The sequence below is a fragment of the Triturus cristatus genome, chromosome 8 (genome assembly GCF_964204655.1).
Source record: "Triturus cristatus chromosome 8, aTriCri1.1, whole genome shotgun sequence".
NCBI lineage: Eukaryota > Metazoa > Chordata > Amphibia > Caudata > Salamandridae > Triturus > Triturus cristatus.
Window position 1 is genome coordinate 790,211,413 of NC_140591.1, and position 17,995 is coordinate 790,229,407.

Here is a 17,995-nt window from a genome sequence, read left to right on the forward strand (position 1 = left end):
CAGTAGGTGACTTATTGGAGCTCAGAGCATCTCCCCTCTTGTGCCCTAGCTGCTTACAGTCTCAGTACACCACAGCCTTTGAAGGGGGATAATTCTTTCCTAGGTTACCCCACAAGGAACAGGAAAAAGCATCGTTTGAGGACTTTTTTGGAAGAGTTTTTCTTTTTATCCTTGCCCCCTTTCTTCCCCTGAAGGGGGCTGTCTCCCTTTCTTAGGCTCAATCCCAAGGGACTTTTTGGGCATCCTAGTGCATACTTATTCATCAACCATCTTACCAAGCTCTCTAGGGCTATATAGTTCGGAATCCATCAGGTGATGGTTTAACTTCTTAAAGGGACAAGTCGGTGAGTATGAGCTCTTTCCCTTTTAAAGTGTAGAGCCCTTCATAAGTGTTAATTCTGTTGACCTTGATCCAGACACCCAGTGACTTTACAGAGACACCCACAAAGTCCACCCACGTCTGTCTATACTCTTCAGGGGTAAGACCAAATAGCCCACTGAGTGCCTCCTTCATATAGTGGATACGACTCAGCTACTATGTCTTAAATTGCCAAGATCCTGTCCCTCCCATTGTTGGGATCAGTACCCACAACATGACTCTAACTGTTGGGCACCCACGTTCCTCATCATTAGAACCCTCTCATTGGATGTTAGCCATTTGTCAATGTCATCCCTCTCAAGATACCTGGGAAAATGCCTTTGGGCAACCTAGGATCATATGCACCCCTTGCAATTACTTCATTTTTGTTGCTGCCAGCATTCTCCTTGGGATCGATGCCCAGCTGAACCCTCCTATCCTCTAGGGTAGAGAATGACCTTTACACCGCAATACATTTACATTGCTATTTTTAGAACGCATGTCGTTACAACAACTTGCGCTGGATGGCGCTCTAGACTAAGGAATAGTGTGATTTACTATTCCAACACCTTCCCTACTGTTACATAGGCTGGAGTTGGAATAGTAGATCATACTATTCCAAAGTCCAGCGCCCTCCAGCGCAAGTCATTGTAACGACTTGCGTTGTAAAAACAGCGATGTAATGTACCGCGATCTAAATAATCGGGTTGTATCATCATACATCCTCTAGGGCCAGCTTCATCTCCTTCAAGGTTAGCCTCCTCTCCTAAAGTTCAAGGAAAATTTGGGCTGAATGTCATATTCCAGTGCACAGAGATTGGGTCTGAAGCTAAAAGAGCATCTAGACAATGCATTTGCCTACCAATCCACTACAGGTGGAAACAACCCAAACAATAAAGCAGGCCAGCTAATCTCCCAGTCAGTACAAAAATACTCTCTCTTATAAATACAAAACAAATCATGGAAAAAAGATGTTACAGCCTACGCCTTTCAGAAACATAGTTCAGAGATCACTTGAAAATCATTATGAATGAGTTGCTCCATTAGGGTTATAAAATCAGACAGTAAAGCAGAGATAACAGCAGTAGTTACTGTGGAGCTTCCAAGTACCAAGATTCAGACCAACTCATATTTATTTTACTTTTAAGACCATCACAACAAATTCAATTGTCTACAAGCGCTGGAATTTTTAAATAAAACGTATATAAAATATTAAATCGATATCAAACACTGAGTGATCATAAATAATTTAAATGGTTCTCCGAAACTCTGAAAATTGGGCATTTGCTTTACAACCCTTGGAAGTCATATCCAGATTTGAGATCCAAACACTTCAAATGTGGGTTCTTCCTGTGGAATAGTGTTCTCAGGAATGACAGCAGTTTCCAGCTATGTGACCAAAGCAGAGTGCCTGGGGAAGATAAGGATATTTTATTTTGAAGAAAATATTTGAAAACTAGACTCAACAGTTTAAAAATTATGACTCTAGTTGTGAGTAGACAATAAAGGAAGTTAAGCCCACCACTAATACTACAGCATTTCATGAGGTTTAACACGAGTCCTTGTACCATTTTTTGCACAGGCTGTAATATGGATATTTGTTGCTTTCGAAACTAACAAGGACGTTTTGTCCAGCAAAACTAATGTCTACTTTGGCTATCTGAGACAAAAAAATGTGAAGCCACCCACAGCTCCTAGTTGGACAGCAAAATATAGATAAGAATGCCATCTGACTCCATGTATTTGTCCCCTCTGAAACCAGGGGTCGCAAAGGAAGTGTCAGGAGTAGCAGGGAGCAAGCTAGAGGTCACAGCTGTGACCCCTGACTATCTCAAAATGGCATCCATGTTTGACCCCAAGTTCTCCTGCTGACTTTGCAAAACTAAAAGGAAGGCCAAACTGCGCTAGTGTTTGTGGAAGATAACTGCTGGTCTACAGCTTCTGATAGGGACCATTTGTTTTAGTTTCTCCCGCGCTTTTGATACACAGAAAATGTGTGACATCTGCTTATGAACAGTAATGCAGGGTTCTAGCTTTGATACAGAGAACAGAGGTTTAAGGAGCTATTAATGAGAAGTGGAGAGAGCAGGAACCCCTGAGGTTCCTTAATTTTGAATGACACAACGGTTCCACGCTTGCCACTTTGTGTGTTGAATAGGCTGTGCCTTGCATCCACCCAAAGAGCTGCGTACCCGCACTAGTTAGTCTAGAGCCTGGGGCACAAAGGGAGGACACCTGTAAATTTCAAAGGGGAACCTCCAGAAGCTTCTTCCACTTCAAAGGCAGAGCTGGGTATACCTATTGGAACTCAGACACCACTCTTCAGTACACTTCTGGACCTGTGGATACTCTGCTAGGAAGAAGGACTGATGTGCTACTGAAAGGACTGACACTCTGCTGGACTGTTGCTCTGAAGGACTGCGGCCCTGCTGTGATGACCTGCTGCCCTCTTGCCTGGGGGAAAATGATTCTACCTGCATCTGTTGACCCCAGAGTGACTCCAAGGGCTAGTTGGCTAGCCTCCTGACTTGAGCCTCAGTGACAGAAGGCTCCTACATCCTCGACCCCAGCACCTGAACACTGCCATCTGTAAGTCTACCCTGCCAACTGGTGCCACCTCAGTCTTCAACCTTTGGAAGTGGGCCTAAGGTGCTCTGTCAGCCTCTGACGATCCAGAAGGACCGATGCATCTCCTCTGCTGCACGTCATAACCCGAGCAGATCGAACGCACCACCCCTGGCGCATGGACTGTCTCCGTCGAAAAGACCTGAATTGCATCGAAGCCCATCGCCTCATCGGAACTACCGCTGTGCAACGCATCCTCGGCTCAGGCCCTCGCATCCCTCGATGGTGGCAGACTCGATGTCGATGCCAGACTCTACATCGCAGCTCCTCGGAACCAACAAATCACCCCAATGTCGCGGTGCATCCTTGATGCCGGACTTCACATCACAAGCCCTCGACAGCAGGATCTTCGACGATGACACAGGACCTCGCACAGCAGCATCTCCGCATCTCAGAACCGACGCATCAGTTAGGCTGCGAGACACACATTCAACGCAAACCCTTGCAGTTCTCTGCAAACCAGGATTTAAAGTACTTTGTTCAGTTGGCCTAACTGGGTCCCCGTAACTGGCCTATGCTTGTTTGCGATCCATCGAGATACTTTGGGCCTCATGTAGGTAAATTACATTTACCACTTCATAAATACGGAATCATACCGAGTCGGTATTTATGAAGTGGTAAATGCAATGTAGGTAAAAAGTCGGTAAATATTACCGAATCGGAAAAATTCGGTAATTACCGAATCGGTATTTACCGATTCGGTAATGAGGCATACCTTCCCATTGATTCCTCAATGGGAAGGTATGCCTCATTACCGAATCGGTAAATACCGATTCGGTAATGGGGGGAGCACAGTCAAGGGTGGCAGGGTGTCACATTGACACCCTGTTGCACCCCTGATTCCTGCATGTGTGCACATGTGGCACACATACATGCCCTGAGGGCATGTATGTCTGCCACATTGCACACTTAAACGTGCAAAAAAATGCTTTTTTTCACCTATTCGTCATGTACCACCAACCTTTAGTTGGTGGTAAATAACGAATCCCCACACCCACGACACACTCCCCCTACATCTCATTTCATGATTCGGTATTTACCGAATCGGTAAAATTACCGATTCGGTAATTTTACCGAATCGGTAATTTTACCGATTCGGTAAATACCGATTCATGAAATGAGCCCCCTACATCTCAAAAGCCCAAATACCGGTCGGTAACGGTATATTTACCGAAAATCGGCCGTTACCGACCGGTATTGGGCTTCCTACATGAGGCCCTTTGTGTCTTAATCTCGGTACAGTGCAACCATACATACACAGTTGGTGATTTGTGCTTTTTGACACTATTTTTACTAAAATCTTTAAAATTGATTATCTCCGGGTCTACTGATTGGATTTTTGTTATTTTGGTCCTGTTTTATTTATTAAAAAGTACTCTATATTCTTAAAGGAGGCAACTCAAGACCTGGCTCTTCGACCAATTGCAGCAGCATCCCCCCCACCACCCCAGCGCCTTGAAACCCTCACGGGTATGTAGTGCGCTTTACAAATTATTGATTGATTGATTGATTGATTGGGATTCTTATGTGGCGTGTTTTCACTGTGTTACTGTTTGAAGTGTTGCACAAATACTTTACACATTGCCTCTGACTGCTCTGTGCCAAGCTACCCGAGGGCTGAGGACAGATTAATTTAGGGTTGTTTGTGACTTAACTCTGACAAGTATTGTGGTTGCTGCTTGAGTAGACTTTCACCCCCCATCAACTAGTAACCCAGTTTCTTACACCTCTGATTAGCTGGAAGCCAGAGAGGGACCCTAGGCTGTGGCCAGCTGACAGAAATTAATTGTTAGTAGGCTTTGAGACCTGGAGCATGCCTTTTGTCATTTTGCAGGTTCAATAATAGAAAATGACAGCACCTGTTGTTGGAGGAAGCCCTGCCCATTTAGACGTTAGAGAAGTTAACATGCCGGTAAGCTCTCGGTGGAGGCGGACAGTAACTGTACTACTGGTGACAGATGAGATGATTGCAGAACAACATGCTACCCATGCCTTGTGAAAGTACAGAGAACGACATTACAAATGCAGGGAACTCCCAAAACGATGGGAGAAACAAAATAGAATGATGACACACCACCTACAACATGCCATCAATCCTCCTCACCTACAAAAGATCGGTCAAATAAGTTGTCTGTGCACTTCTGGCTAGTATAATGCAGCTCTGTACAACACACCTTCAGTGTAATAAAAGGCTACTGTTGGAGTGTATTGGACTACTTAATGGTGGGACACAAATACTGCTTAGAGAAAGCCAAGTTGAGCTACCATAAGCAATAAAACACAGCATCCCTGCAAGAAAAAGAAAAACAAGCATTGGCAAAGCCAATAGATCTGGGTGGTATTTAGAGTCCTGACTAAAACATTTAAACAAGCATTGGCATAGCCAATAGGTCTCGCCTTTGGGACCTTATATGTATTTAGCCATGCAGCACATTATCCTGGGTGCTACAACATCTACTGTTACTTCACGTGCCACTGGTGAGCGGCTATGCTGTGACTAGGAGCAGTGCAGCTGGAGGGCCCTGAGCATGACAACAATGGGATTAATCTGTCTTTAAACATTCTGTTCTAACATAGTACTGGTCACGTTTCACAATTGTTTCTGTTCTGACTTTCCCTGATTAATACCTGCCACCGGCGAATGTTATTTACAGACCATTTTGTTATTTGATTTAATCCATAAACAAAAATACAATGCAGCTTTGCCGAACTGCTTGATATGTCTGTTTCCGTTGTTGCTGGGCTGCTGTTTCTATGATGACTGGTATTCTCCCCCCTGATCTCTTGTGAATTGCTTTAATGCCCTTGGGATAAAGTTGTGCTATACAAAATTGCAAAAATATATACAAATGTTGCCACCTCAATGAAAACAAGGGCCCATGTAAGCAATACTCAAGCAAAAAGCTGAATTGTTTATAGAAAATAAGCTCAGATCATGACCAACTCACAAATTATATTGGTTGAATATATAAATATATAGTAAACCTCTGAAAAAGGAGCTTTATAGTAGCTGTTGAGACACTCCACTAACGACACAGGTCTTCCAGAGAAAGGTGGAATGTCCAGTCTCTCCATATGCACTTTATAGTGCCTCTCTGCTGAACCTTACTGCTGTTCAGCGCTATGGTTAGCATGAGGTTTTGAGACAGGATAGAGCCTTGTGGTTGTCCCTGGTTCTGCCTATCGGGGGAAAAGTCCATATCCATGATCCTCCTGGCCTTGCTGTCTTTCCATTGGGCGCTCAATATTTGACATATAGTCGAAGCCTATCTAACGTCCCTGACCAGTTCGTTTTTGCTACTGCAGCCGTCTTGAACTTCACAGCATGATGCATGCAGGTGCGCTGAAATCACTTAGGAGAAAACATTTTTCTGAGAGGTTGGGAAAGTGTGATCAATGTGAATTGGTGGGAGAAGCTTCTCGTGGATTGGCTAGGAGAATATTTGTTGTTTATTGGCTGTGATGTCCTGGTGCCTGCGCCATCCCACAGAAGTAGTTGCACTTTCCCAAGTGCAGATCTGTCAGTGTATGGCTTCACGCTGCAACACTGATGCACAGTTTTATTGACTGTTGTCTTTGAACCCATTGGACAGCCGTAGCAGCAACCAAGTGCGTGCATTTGTATTTCAAGGGTCAACCCGAAGATAAAACTCCACTCAAAAAGCAAAATACACCCACGAGGACAAAACCCTCGCTTTTATAAGGGACAAAGTCACTTCACTGACACACACTGTTTTTATTGTTAATTGTCGTTTTTTTTTATTAAACGTTTTAAAACCCAATACAATGGTTGCAGAAATCAGTAATGTAAATCAGGTTACAGTAGAATATTACACTACATGAAAGAAATGTACGTCATCATCAGCCACTGCATGGTAAATACCAACAAAAGATATTTGTTTAATCACATTTTAATTAAAACCAACAAACAATGTTCCTAAATCTAAAGACAAGAGATGGGGCAGCAACACGAGGTGCTCCGCGGCTGGAATCCCAGTTGAGAGCGGCAGGGTTGGCCGATAGGGTGTCCGTGACTCTCCCCTCCAGAGTTATCATGTACGTCCCACCCCCCCAAATTAAAACGAGACTCTATGACCATTGAATGAAAAGCAGGATGGGATACTAAAAAAACAATAATAAAAATTACGCTCTGAGATACGTAGTGGAGCTCGGAACACAAGCAGAAAACTAACAAAAAACAGTGCCCCGAAATGAAGAGGTAAGCACTAAAGTGGAACGATACCAGAAGTTAGGCGCATCTCTTAGGAAAGAAACAGAGGAGCAATAGGTGGGACAAAGAGGAAAGATTTCCCAATAGCAAGCAAGCCTTTTCAAAGGAAAATTGAAGTCACAAATAAAAAGGCAATGGGTGCTCGGTAAGCCCACAGAGTGAATACAGCATGTCTCCAAGAGACAGCGCATGCACCTAGGCTCAACCTAAAGATCGGCCTTGCGTTTGCAGTCAGCATTATTAAGGAGAGATGCTATTAATAAGGAGCATCATGCAAACTTAGCATTTTGACTCTAACATGACCTTGGGGAGTTCATCAATTTGTAAAATGTAGTTGCCCAATTACTGATACAGAGTTAAATGCCTTGACAGAAGTGATTACACCAGTTGTCCTGGTATTTTACAAAGTTGTCAAGAGGAGATGCTTAGCCTGTGATTCATCTCCATCACCTTGGATTGCCAATTTGGGCCACAGACTGCATGTATACTCTGAGTTTGTTATGTATGGTTCTCATAGAGAACCTCGGTCGTATTGTTTTAGTTTCTAACAGTGGCGGTGCGTCCATTGGGGGCGTTGGGGCTTTGCCCCCCCGCCCCCGCCCGCAGCTCCCTCTGCGTCTCTGAACTTAGTTTACTTAAGTTCAGAGACGCCGAGGGAGAACTGACAATGCATGTCAGTCAGCATGACGTCGGACCGTGGGCGGTCCGGCGTCATGTTGACTGACATGCATTGTCTTACAAGCCAGGGACAGGCAGCACTGCAGCACAAGTGCGCATGAGTGGCCATGGTGAGCTAATTTTTAGCCCGTGCCCAGTCATGCGCACTTGTGTTTTCACTGCCTTGCGCATGCCCATTAGGAGCCCCTCGGTCTCCTAATGGGCAGGCGGTGGGCGAAGCGTAAGCTGTGCCCTCAGCCAATCCTGGCGCTGCAGCAGCGCCAGGATTGGCTTAGGGGTTGCCACTCCAGTGCTGATGTGCTGTTCCTGTTTGAAGAGGGCAGAGGCGCCAACGCGGACCAGGAGCAGAGGCGGTCAGGTAAGTTTTCGTTTTAATTTTATTCTTATTCTCCCTCGGCCCCCCACCCCCGCATGACCCCCCCCCTCACAATCCCCCCTCTCACTGCTGGTCTGTTAAAGGGAGGGCTGGAGGCCGCTTGTAGCATTAGCACCAGAAGGGACTTCTGGACCTCTGTCCCCGCCTCCCACCTGCCCACATAAACACCCCTGGTGTGCTATTCAGGCAGCCTGGCGGTCTGTTTCTTAGTTGTTTGAAACAGAGGGTGCATAAGGTGCTCATTGCAAATGCACACTCGTGTGTCTTGGAACACCTGCGAGTAGGCTTTCTTTTCTCACACAGGGTGGAGTGTGCACTGTTTGTGTTTGAAGTCCAGTGGTTCTGAGTGTAAGAGCTTCTTGTTGTGAACCTGCCTCGGAGAGTGAAAACAGAGGCGCTATATTTTAGCAACACTTGGGCACCACAGATTGTAGGGACTGTATTGTTTGTACTGCTTAAACCCTGGCGGCTGGCTACTACGAGCAGACGTAGCGAGCTTTCTCTGGAGCCCAGAGAGGGCTGTCTTCTGCTCTGTTTGGTATGTTAAGTGCCTCTAAGTGACTCACCCCCTTAAGGTTCCCTGGCAGCTGTAACCCAGATTCACGAGCAGCGGGCCTTAAAAACCAGAGGTTATTGATTGGGGTTATTCCTTAACTTTGCTGTCGGCCTCTAACGCTGCCACCGTGTTTGCCAAGCAGTGCCAACTGTCTTGCAGGTGTTAGATGATGTCAGTAGCAATGAGCGTGTGATGCACACCCGTTGCCGTCACTCAATCCCTGCACTGAGGCGCCTATAGTCACATACGTGTTTAAAGCGGGTGTGAGCCAAGCTTGTGTTGTATCCCTACGTCATACTGTTAAATTAATAGCTTTTCCATGCCAGCAGTGTTTTTTGCCATTGAATCGATATTGATAATGTAAAGTGTGGCTTTTGTTCAGTAGGAAGGATTTATTACTTGGCAGGGAGGAATTCCTGCATTGAATGCAAATCTTCTTCAGCCACTTAACAGCAGAATAGTTTTGCTTTAAAAATCGCACTTTGCCAATCTTTTTCCAATTTTCTCTTTGGAGGACCCAACCTGTATCCACTTTTGTTAGCTTCGCTTGCTCGCTTTGCTTGCGGCTTTAAATCATGCCCAACTTTTACGCCCACTGCTTTCAAATATCACCAGCCGCCACTGGTTTCTAAATGTCATAACTCACTGCTATGACATATCAACAGGTCAACTCTGGTTACCCACTGTTGTGATGACATAAGGCCTTCCAGGCCAGGCTGACAGGGCTTTCTGAGAGCCTGCCAGTGCATGGCTGCTTGTCTGCTTTAGCTGAAGTAGAAAGCACAGCTGCAGGAGGGGAAGACAGGAGGGTAAGGTGATTGGGGTGGGTTAGGAATGCAAATAAGGTTTTTTATTTTTCATTTTGGGACAGTGAGGAGAGGCGGGGTTATGTATGTTTCCCCTGTTTCTCCTCTGTCCCTGCGTAGCAGTTGAAAGCAGGGGGAAATGATTTGAGTCCATAAATTACATAAAATTATAAAAATGAGTAAAAAGTGAATTACAAACATGTTTTTCACATCGGGGTACTGAGTGACATCATGAAAACTCAAGCTTTGCTCTCATATATATCCAATGCCTGGAACTGAACTCCTTTGTTCCACTTTGTTATGAATTGTGCTTGTAAGCAAATATCTTTGCTCACCGGTGAACTCACTGAACAATTTTATGAATGGCTTTTGTCCTTAATGCCACAAGATTGTTCCCACCAAGATGATGAATAATCATGTCCGAGGGCAAGAGCCCCCCACAACACAGAATGCTTCTGTTGCCATGATGTGGACTTAGTTGTGGCCTGACCACTGCGACTAGAAGTGGCCGCTAGTTCAACTTCAGGCATGCGTCTGAGCCCGGCTTACACGTGCTGAGTCAACAAGCTCTGCGGGAGATTTGTGATCTTTGTCATGTCCCAGCTTGAAAGGCAGCTCAGGCAGTTGGGTCAAGATTGGAATAATGTGCGGCCTTGTTTGAATATACTGCAATCATTCAACAAGTACTTTGGGAGCCTCAAGTCGAGCCCACTGCCGTAATGAAGATTTTTCTACATCCCCATCCCATTTGCCACTCGGGAATAATAAGACAAGAAATCTTTTATATTGCTGAAATGTTTCATTATTATTGATTGCTGACGTTTAATTAAAGCACCTCCACAGTTGGGTTAGGCACATGGGGTTTAGAAGCTAGGCTCATGGAGAACATCAAAGCGGCCGTGAAAGTGAAAATGATCGCGATCAAACATCAAATCGGCCATGCGGCCGCGAAAGTGATCGCGATCAAGCGCGGCGCGTGCGCGCCCGCGCACATGCACTGTAGCTCTAGGCTGGCCATGGTAGCACTTTTTTGAGCCCTCACAAAAAGTCTCCCCAGACCAGCGCATGCGCTGGGTGAGGCGAGACCTAAAAAATGACTGTAGTGAAAAAACAAAACAAAAACGATATTTTTTTGTATGCAGTTCATCCATATGATTCTCAGCTTAATGTGTGATGGTTCAGTTTCAGGTGAAAAAACTCCCTCATAAATTACAGTGTGCATACTCTGTGCGAGGTGAAATGATACATCAATAGCGTAAGGCGAGAGAGAAATATTCGTCTGGGAGGAGACTACATGGATGTTTTAAACTATTAGTAATTGTGACTGTCAGTGCTTCCTGACGGCCTCTTTGCCTCTGTGTCCATATCTATAATACCCCACAGTTGTAAAGGTAACGAGCTCCCTCAATTGCATGGAATGGAATGACCTCAACAGCTCAAGATAAAGATAAATCTCTCTGCATTTGCACCTTCAAATGATTTCTAGCAGAAACTACAAAAGCACCTTCCATGTGCCATTTTTCAAACATGTATAGCCTCTGAAATAAGAAGCACAGTGCTGGGATACCGCCAAACAAAATGGCTGATTTATCGAAGCCTCTGATGACAAAGTGTGATGTAGTTAGCCTATTTATAAGAAACAGAGCAGCGTTATTGATTGGGTTTCTTTCGCTTTAAAATGTTGACTCACTCGCACTTTAGAGGAATATTAAAATCATGTATTTATGGAAGTGCTCTTTTTGGCATCTCACAGAGTGGTCCTTTTGGAGTGATATACATACCTAATGATCAATTTCCACTGAAATGGTGGTTCGGGTGAAAGAGTCAGTGCATGGAGCCAGCATGTATGGGAGAATGGAGGAAAAGGCATGTGTTGAGTGAGGAGGGAAGCATGAGGCACCTGGGAGCGAAAATGGCAGTGGAAGGGAATATAATAAATATGGTGAGAGTGGAAAGGGTTGCTCACGCCTGTTCACTGACAGAATGGAAGCTAGTGGAATGGAGACTGCAGTGAGAGAGTGGAGGAACCTTCCTATACTGTGTAGGTGGAGGAAAATATGGTATTCAGCCTGTGAACACATGTAAGAATGTGAGCTTATGGTCAGTATATGAAATGGAAGCAAACAGGTTCAGTGCCTGTGCCCCAACTAATTAATTTAGGCCATAGGTGGGACAAGGGGGTCCCTTTAATGAAAAAGGAACTTTCTGTAGCATTCGGTCCCTTCGACAAGTAGATATTTAGGAGGAAATTTTACACAATAAAATGCCCCCTTTGAATTTCTCCTAAGACAGCTTCAACAGCCTGGAAACGGAGGTGGTGAGGACTTTGGTGGGCAAAGATAAGGCATCAAACCTACTTTTGGAATTGTGCCCAGCTTCAGTCATCAAGGGTTTTTCCATACCTTGGCACCACAGCAGACTGACCTCATTAATGTCTCTCTAGGTGAGCTTTAGGACACCATGCTTAATCACTTGAAACAGCTAGTCGTAGAATCTTCACTTCTGAAGCAACCAGCTCCTGATTCTGAGGTCCTAACCAAGTTAAAGCCATACTGAAATCTTCTCTATCCCAGCAATAATGGAAAGGTAAGTAACAAGACATGTACAGAAACATGTGAAACAAAGCAAGGAACACCATGACTGCCGATCAGGATTAAGAACCTCCCTATGGATTGCAGAAGTGATGGATGACATCAGAGAAGTCCCACTGACCCCACTGAATAAAGACAATCTGGCAGCTTTAGTCCAACTGGATCTATGTGCAACTTGTGACACAGTAGATTACAACACCCATCTAAAAACATAAAATAGTGTACTGGAATCACAGGCACAACACTGGATGGAATACAATCAGTCTTCCTGAATCACATTTAAATAACCAAAATAGGAAATATTAAACATACTGGCAAAGGTGCACAGGGGCTGTTATCTGAGGTAGCAGTTTTATGTCTAATACTTTTGCTGACCTGTGGTGGGGCTGTGTCGCTGGTGTGCGGTGTGCGGTGTGGTGTGGTCCCTGACAGCCTGCCTCCCTTCGCCGCTCCGGTCTTGGCGAGCCCGGAACTACATCTCCCTACAGCCCTAGCGGCGGACCCGGAAGCCGCCGGACGTCCTTTCGCGCCTGGAGGCGCTTAAATTTCAACAGCGCCCCTGTCAGAGTGGGAGAACTTTTGCTGACCTGTGGTGGGGCTGTGTCGCTGGAGTGCGGTGTGCGGTGTGGTCCCTGACAGCCTGCCTTCCTTCGCCGCTCCGGTCTTGGCGAGCCCGGAACTACATCTCCCTACAGCCCTAGCGGTGGACCCGGAAGCCGCCGGACGTCCTTTCGCGCCTGGAGGCGCTTAAATTTCAACAGCGCCCCCGCATCGCGGGTCGGCGCCGGGAGAAGCCCGGGACAAGGCCTGGACAGTCTGTGACAGTCCGGGACTGGCCCGGGCTGGGCTGAGCCATACCCATTGATCGATGTGTGACTTCCTGGCTCGAGAAGACTCTTCTTCGGTAAAGTGTTGATTTGGTTTAGAACTCCTGTAGTGTTACTTTGCCCTTGCTCATTTCGTCGCGCTGGACAATTATTATATTTGTTCGCGTACACAATGCCTATAGGGCCAAGGGATACATCGACACCAGGGATAGGTCCCCTTGATAATTACCTGGTGAAAAGGTAAATAAAATAATCAACGAAAGAAGGGCCTCTTTGGGAATGGTTAGTCCCCCAAGAAATATCCAAGTTCCCTTGACAACAGTAGAGACCCCGTTGGTACATGGTATTTGCGAGCTGGCCCCTACATCCGCTTCTACGATTACAGCCCAGGTCCACTTGGATTCTATACCCCTACATTCATATATATTGAGTGAAACTACTGATGAAGTCACCCACGTTGGTAGACCAGTTAGGAACTGTAGGAAGCAGAAAAGCAAGTGGGGGGGGGGCGAAATCCACTAAAAGGGTTGACATCACCGAACTAGAACAGGTTAATATAGATGAGCCCTCAAATTCTCGAGCTGATAGTAATGGTACAAACAGCCCTCTACGCCCTGATCAATTTGCCCAACTACTTAGTTCCCTAGAGGTTATATTAGAATCCAAATTAGAACAGCTGGTGCAACCCCTAGTCCGGAAACTTGATTTGGTGGCCGATGAGGTCAATAGGCTAGGAGGGATGCTAACTAAACACCTAAAATTATTAGATAGTAATAATAAAAAGGTGACGGGTGTAGCTGGGCAAGAGCTTATAGTAGGAAATCAACAGCAGACATCTCAGCCCCCCATCACTACACTCCCAGTCATACCTACTTTACCGGCGTCCACCTCCGCACAAAGAACTGCTATACCAGTATCAAGGGGGTTGGTTGCGGCTTCCACAAGACAGGAAGAAACGAAAAGTAGAGTCATAAATTTACCTCCGGCATGTTCCCCTTATGTCGTGATCTTAACCAATGTCCCGCCCCAGGATAGTAACTTAGATTTAACATATAAGGATTCACATGACTCCCTTAAACGTAAAACCGTTTCTTGGCTGCACAGGAAGTGTGGATTTCCACTAAATTTTGCTAACGACATCTTAACTACCAGACGAGTGAGTTGGATCGGGTCCACAAAAAAATCTTGCATAGGTGAATGTGTAATAGTTAATTTTAGAAATCCACAACATGTGCCTACCGTCTTCCTGAGGGCCGCTTCTTTGGTACAAGACGAAAACAGCATTCAGGTGCATCCCCTAGGGTTTTTTTATAATCATCCACCTAGACATCCCCTGCATAATTTAAAAACGAGCAATTACATACCACCGACTGCCTTGACTTCGTCTGTCACCCAGGGTTCTGGAGGAGAAAATTACTTCAAGTATGGGTCTAACATCCCCACGCGAAATCGTTTTGAAGTTTTTTCGTCCTTGGACATGTGTGATTGACACAAGGCTGCTGAGGGTATAGGGGATGAGTCTTGCCCCTCCTTGGTTCCTCAGGAATTAGACCAAGTACTTACGATCCCTGTTGGCAATAATTGTAGTGAAACGTCACGTGGAAATTCCAAGGGGACAACTATTAAGTTGTTAACCTGGAACGTGGCGGGTTTACGTTCGAAGAGAGATAATTCCTCTTGGTTAAGTTTCTTGAAAGACTACGACATTATCGCACTCCAAGAGACTTGGGAAATTGATTGTGACTTCTGGTTGAACGGTTACACATCTTTTTTTGTCCCAGCATTAAAACCTGTGGCTGGAAGGGCTATAGGGGGGTTAGTGGTCTTGGTATCGGTGAAACTAAGAGGGATAGTTAGCAGGATAATTTGTCTCTCCAATAATTTTCTTATCCTGGAATTCAAATTCACCAATAATACGAAATTATTACTAGTGAATTGTTACAATTCCCAGCAAGGGGACTCGCCGAATGTCCATCTGGTTTGGTTATTGAATTTTTTAAACACTTATACTTTAAAGCAAACCACTTTTTGCCATTATATTTTGTTAGGCGATTTTAACGTGCATCTATGTAGTCACAACTGTCTGATAACTGATAATGATGAGCCTGATTTTATATCCCCGCAACACTTTGAGCACTCAAGCAAAGGGGAAGCACTGGAAAAACTCTTATCCGAAAACGCGTTGTACGAACCAGGTTTCCCCGACCAAAGGACACGGGTTCTCACTTTTAAAGGCAGGGATAGTGATACAATAATCGACTACATATTTCTTTCTCTTAGTCTTCTAAAATATGTTGTTTCATATAATGCTATACAGTCAATTTTTAGTGACCATAATCCAGTGACAATTGAACTGATTGATGGTTTCTCTTTTTTAAATTCTTGCTCCCCTCACCTGACGGTGGCTGATTTGAAGGCAAAGGATCAGGGGAGGAGGTTAAACTGGAGCAAGGTAATTCCAGAGGAGTTTTTTAACACTATTACCCTAGTGGCGGCTTCAGATCTGGATATTTGTGGAGATGACCACTCCACGGGGAAACAAGTAATATCCTCGTACGAAGCTATCTGTCTTATAGTGGCAAAAGAGCTAACTTGCAAAAGTAGACCAGCCACTGACAGTTCAGTTATGGGCTGGTTTAATCATAAATGTACTAAATCCCACAATGATCTTAAAAAAGCTCTTCAGGCATGTCCGAGGAACAAAAGCCTGGTGTCACAGCTCAGAAGAGATTACAAAAAAACGTTACAAGACAGGAAAGAAGAAATCAAACATAATGCCTGGGTCGAACTTATGGATAAAGCTACCCTAAAAGATAGTGCAAAATTCTGGTCAATAATTAATACACCTCTTTTTACTAACGTTAAAAATAGTGTGCTGGAAACTAATATCGCAGAGGCGGATTGGCTGAGCCATTTTGAAATTATATATGGTAGTCACCTTGAATTTGAAACCTTCACGGGACTAGCCCCTGAATCCACCCCTGCGCCAATTAGGTTTCACATAGGAGAGGTCACAAAAGCGATTGAAGACTCTGCAGGAAGAAAGGGCCCTGGACCAGATGGAGTCCCTACTGATATGTATAAAGCCAACCCTTTGTTTTGGGCCAATTTACTGACAAATGTATTTAACCACTCAGCTTGCATTGGTTTCCCTAAATCGTGGTCCCGGTCGGTCATAATACCGATTTTTAAGAAGGGTCAAAGGGCAGACCCCAGATGTTATAGGCCCATATCCCTGCTGGATTCCTCTATAAAAATCTTGGGGAAGGTCATATTAGCTAGGATAACGCGGTGGGCCTCTGACAATAATATCCTGTCAGACGCCCAATACGGTTTCCGAGCTGGGCGGAGTACGGAGGACCAATGTTTGAATCTTCTCCTAATAACAGCCAAATACACCAAGGCGACCAGGGTCTCCATTTATCTGGGTTTTATGGATCTGTCCACAGCTTTTGACCTTGTCAATAGGTCTAAGTTGTGGACAATGCTCCTGGAAATGGGACTTGATGGATCCCTCGTGCACTTTCTCGCCGAGCTCCACAAAGACCTGAACGCTTGTATTAGGATGACGACCGAGGGGAAATGCACGTCCAGTTTTAAGTCTAACAGAGGGGTACGACAGGAATGCATATTAGCTCCCATGTTGTTCACATTATATATAAATGCCCTGGAACAAAATTTGCTGGCAGCAACGCCGGACATTCCGCGCATGGGAGGTACCCCGATTCCGGTCCTCCTGTACGCGGATGACGCCGTTCTCTTGGCCAGGACCCCTCTGGCCCTGCAAAGATTGTTGGACTCGTTTGGAGACTTCATGAAAAGTTTGGACCTGGTAGTCAACAACGGCAAATCCCATGTGATGTCGCTGGGCCCACCAAAGAATAATGTTAAGCCCTTTTTTTGTGGGGGAGAAGATATTTCGAGAGTGAAGGCATTCACCTATTTGGGAGTAGTCTTCGACGACAAAAGCTCGTGGTCCCCTCAGCTCTCACTAAAGGTTAACTCCGCGAGAAATTCTTCTGCGGCAGTTCTTGGTTTTGCAAAAAGACTGGGTGGAAAGCCGGTCGAGGCAATATTAACCATTTACAAAGCAAAAACCATCTCTATTGTAAGGTATGGGGCATCTATTTGGGGCTATATTAAACATGATGTGATCCAGACGGAGGAAAATACATTTTTGCGCTCTCTTCCTGGCCTTCCACACTCAACCGCTTCCTATTCAGTCCATATGGAACTTGGGATTGGATACATAGCAGATATAATTAAATTAGCACCTTTACTGCTTTGGATCAAAACATGGTTAAACCCGAATCTCACCCTTAACCACAAAATCTTGATGGACTGTATGAGATTAGACAACAGGAATAAAATTCAGTGGTTGGTTAATATAGAGACGTTAGCTGCATACTTGGGGAGACCAGATATTTTTTCCAACCCAGAATCTCTATGTAAGGCTGACTTAGAGTGGGTAAAATCCAACTTTATTAAATTAAGGGAGGCCGAGCGGGAGGGAGTTGAGCTATGTAAATCTTCGATTAGGGGGCACGCTTTGTTAATTTCGTCTCCAGGGATGTCTCTATACCTGTCAACAGTCTCCAAACCCTTCCACAGATGGTTATTGACCAAACTGCGGTTTAACCAAATACATATGGTCCTCTGGGATGTGGAGTGCTGGAGTAGACCGGAAGATGTTGCACCTTGCAAGTGTGATGACTTTTCCCTTCAAGACACCATGCATTTTGTATTCTTTTGTTCATTCTTTAAACATGCTAGGAAAAAGTTTATCATTCCATTGATGAAAAGTATGAATTTTGTTCAGTGTAAGCCAGCCTTAATGTTTTTAGCTCTATTAGAGTGTCCATTAACCATGTTCTGTGTTGCCAGCTTTTTAGCAGCGTCTGTTAGAGAGAGGAGGGTCAGACTAAAAACTGTTTAAGACACTGATCC

At 44.9% G+C, this 17,995-nt stretch overlaps 1 protein-coding gene and 1 long non-coding RNA gene across 5 annotated transcripts in view; one reads left to right on the plus strand and one right to left on the minus strand.

Annotated features, from left to right (window-relative positions):
* Positions 1-17,995, minus strand: part of LOC146805091 (CTP synthase 2) — a 1,453,753-nt gene that overhangs the window by 1,059,109 nt on the left and 376,649 nt on the right. The window lies entirely within an intron of this gene.
* The window catches only part of LOC146805092 (uncharacterized), a 320,554-nt gene continuing 306,933 nt past the window's right edge, over positions 4,375-17,995 (plus strand). Inside the window, exon 1 of the long non-coding RNA XR_014967787.1 lies at positions 4,375-4,453. This is a non-coding gene — a long non-coding RNA (uncharacterized LOC146805092). The remainder of the gene's footprint in view (positions 4,454-17,995) is intronic.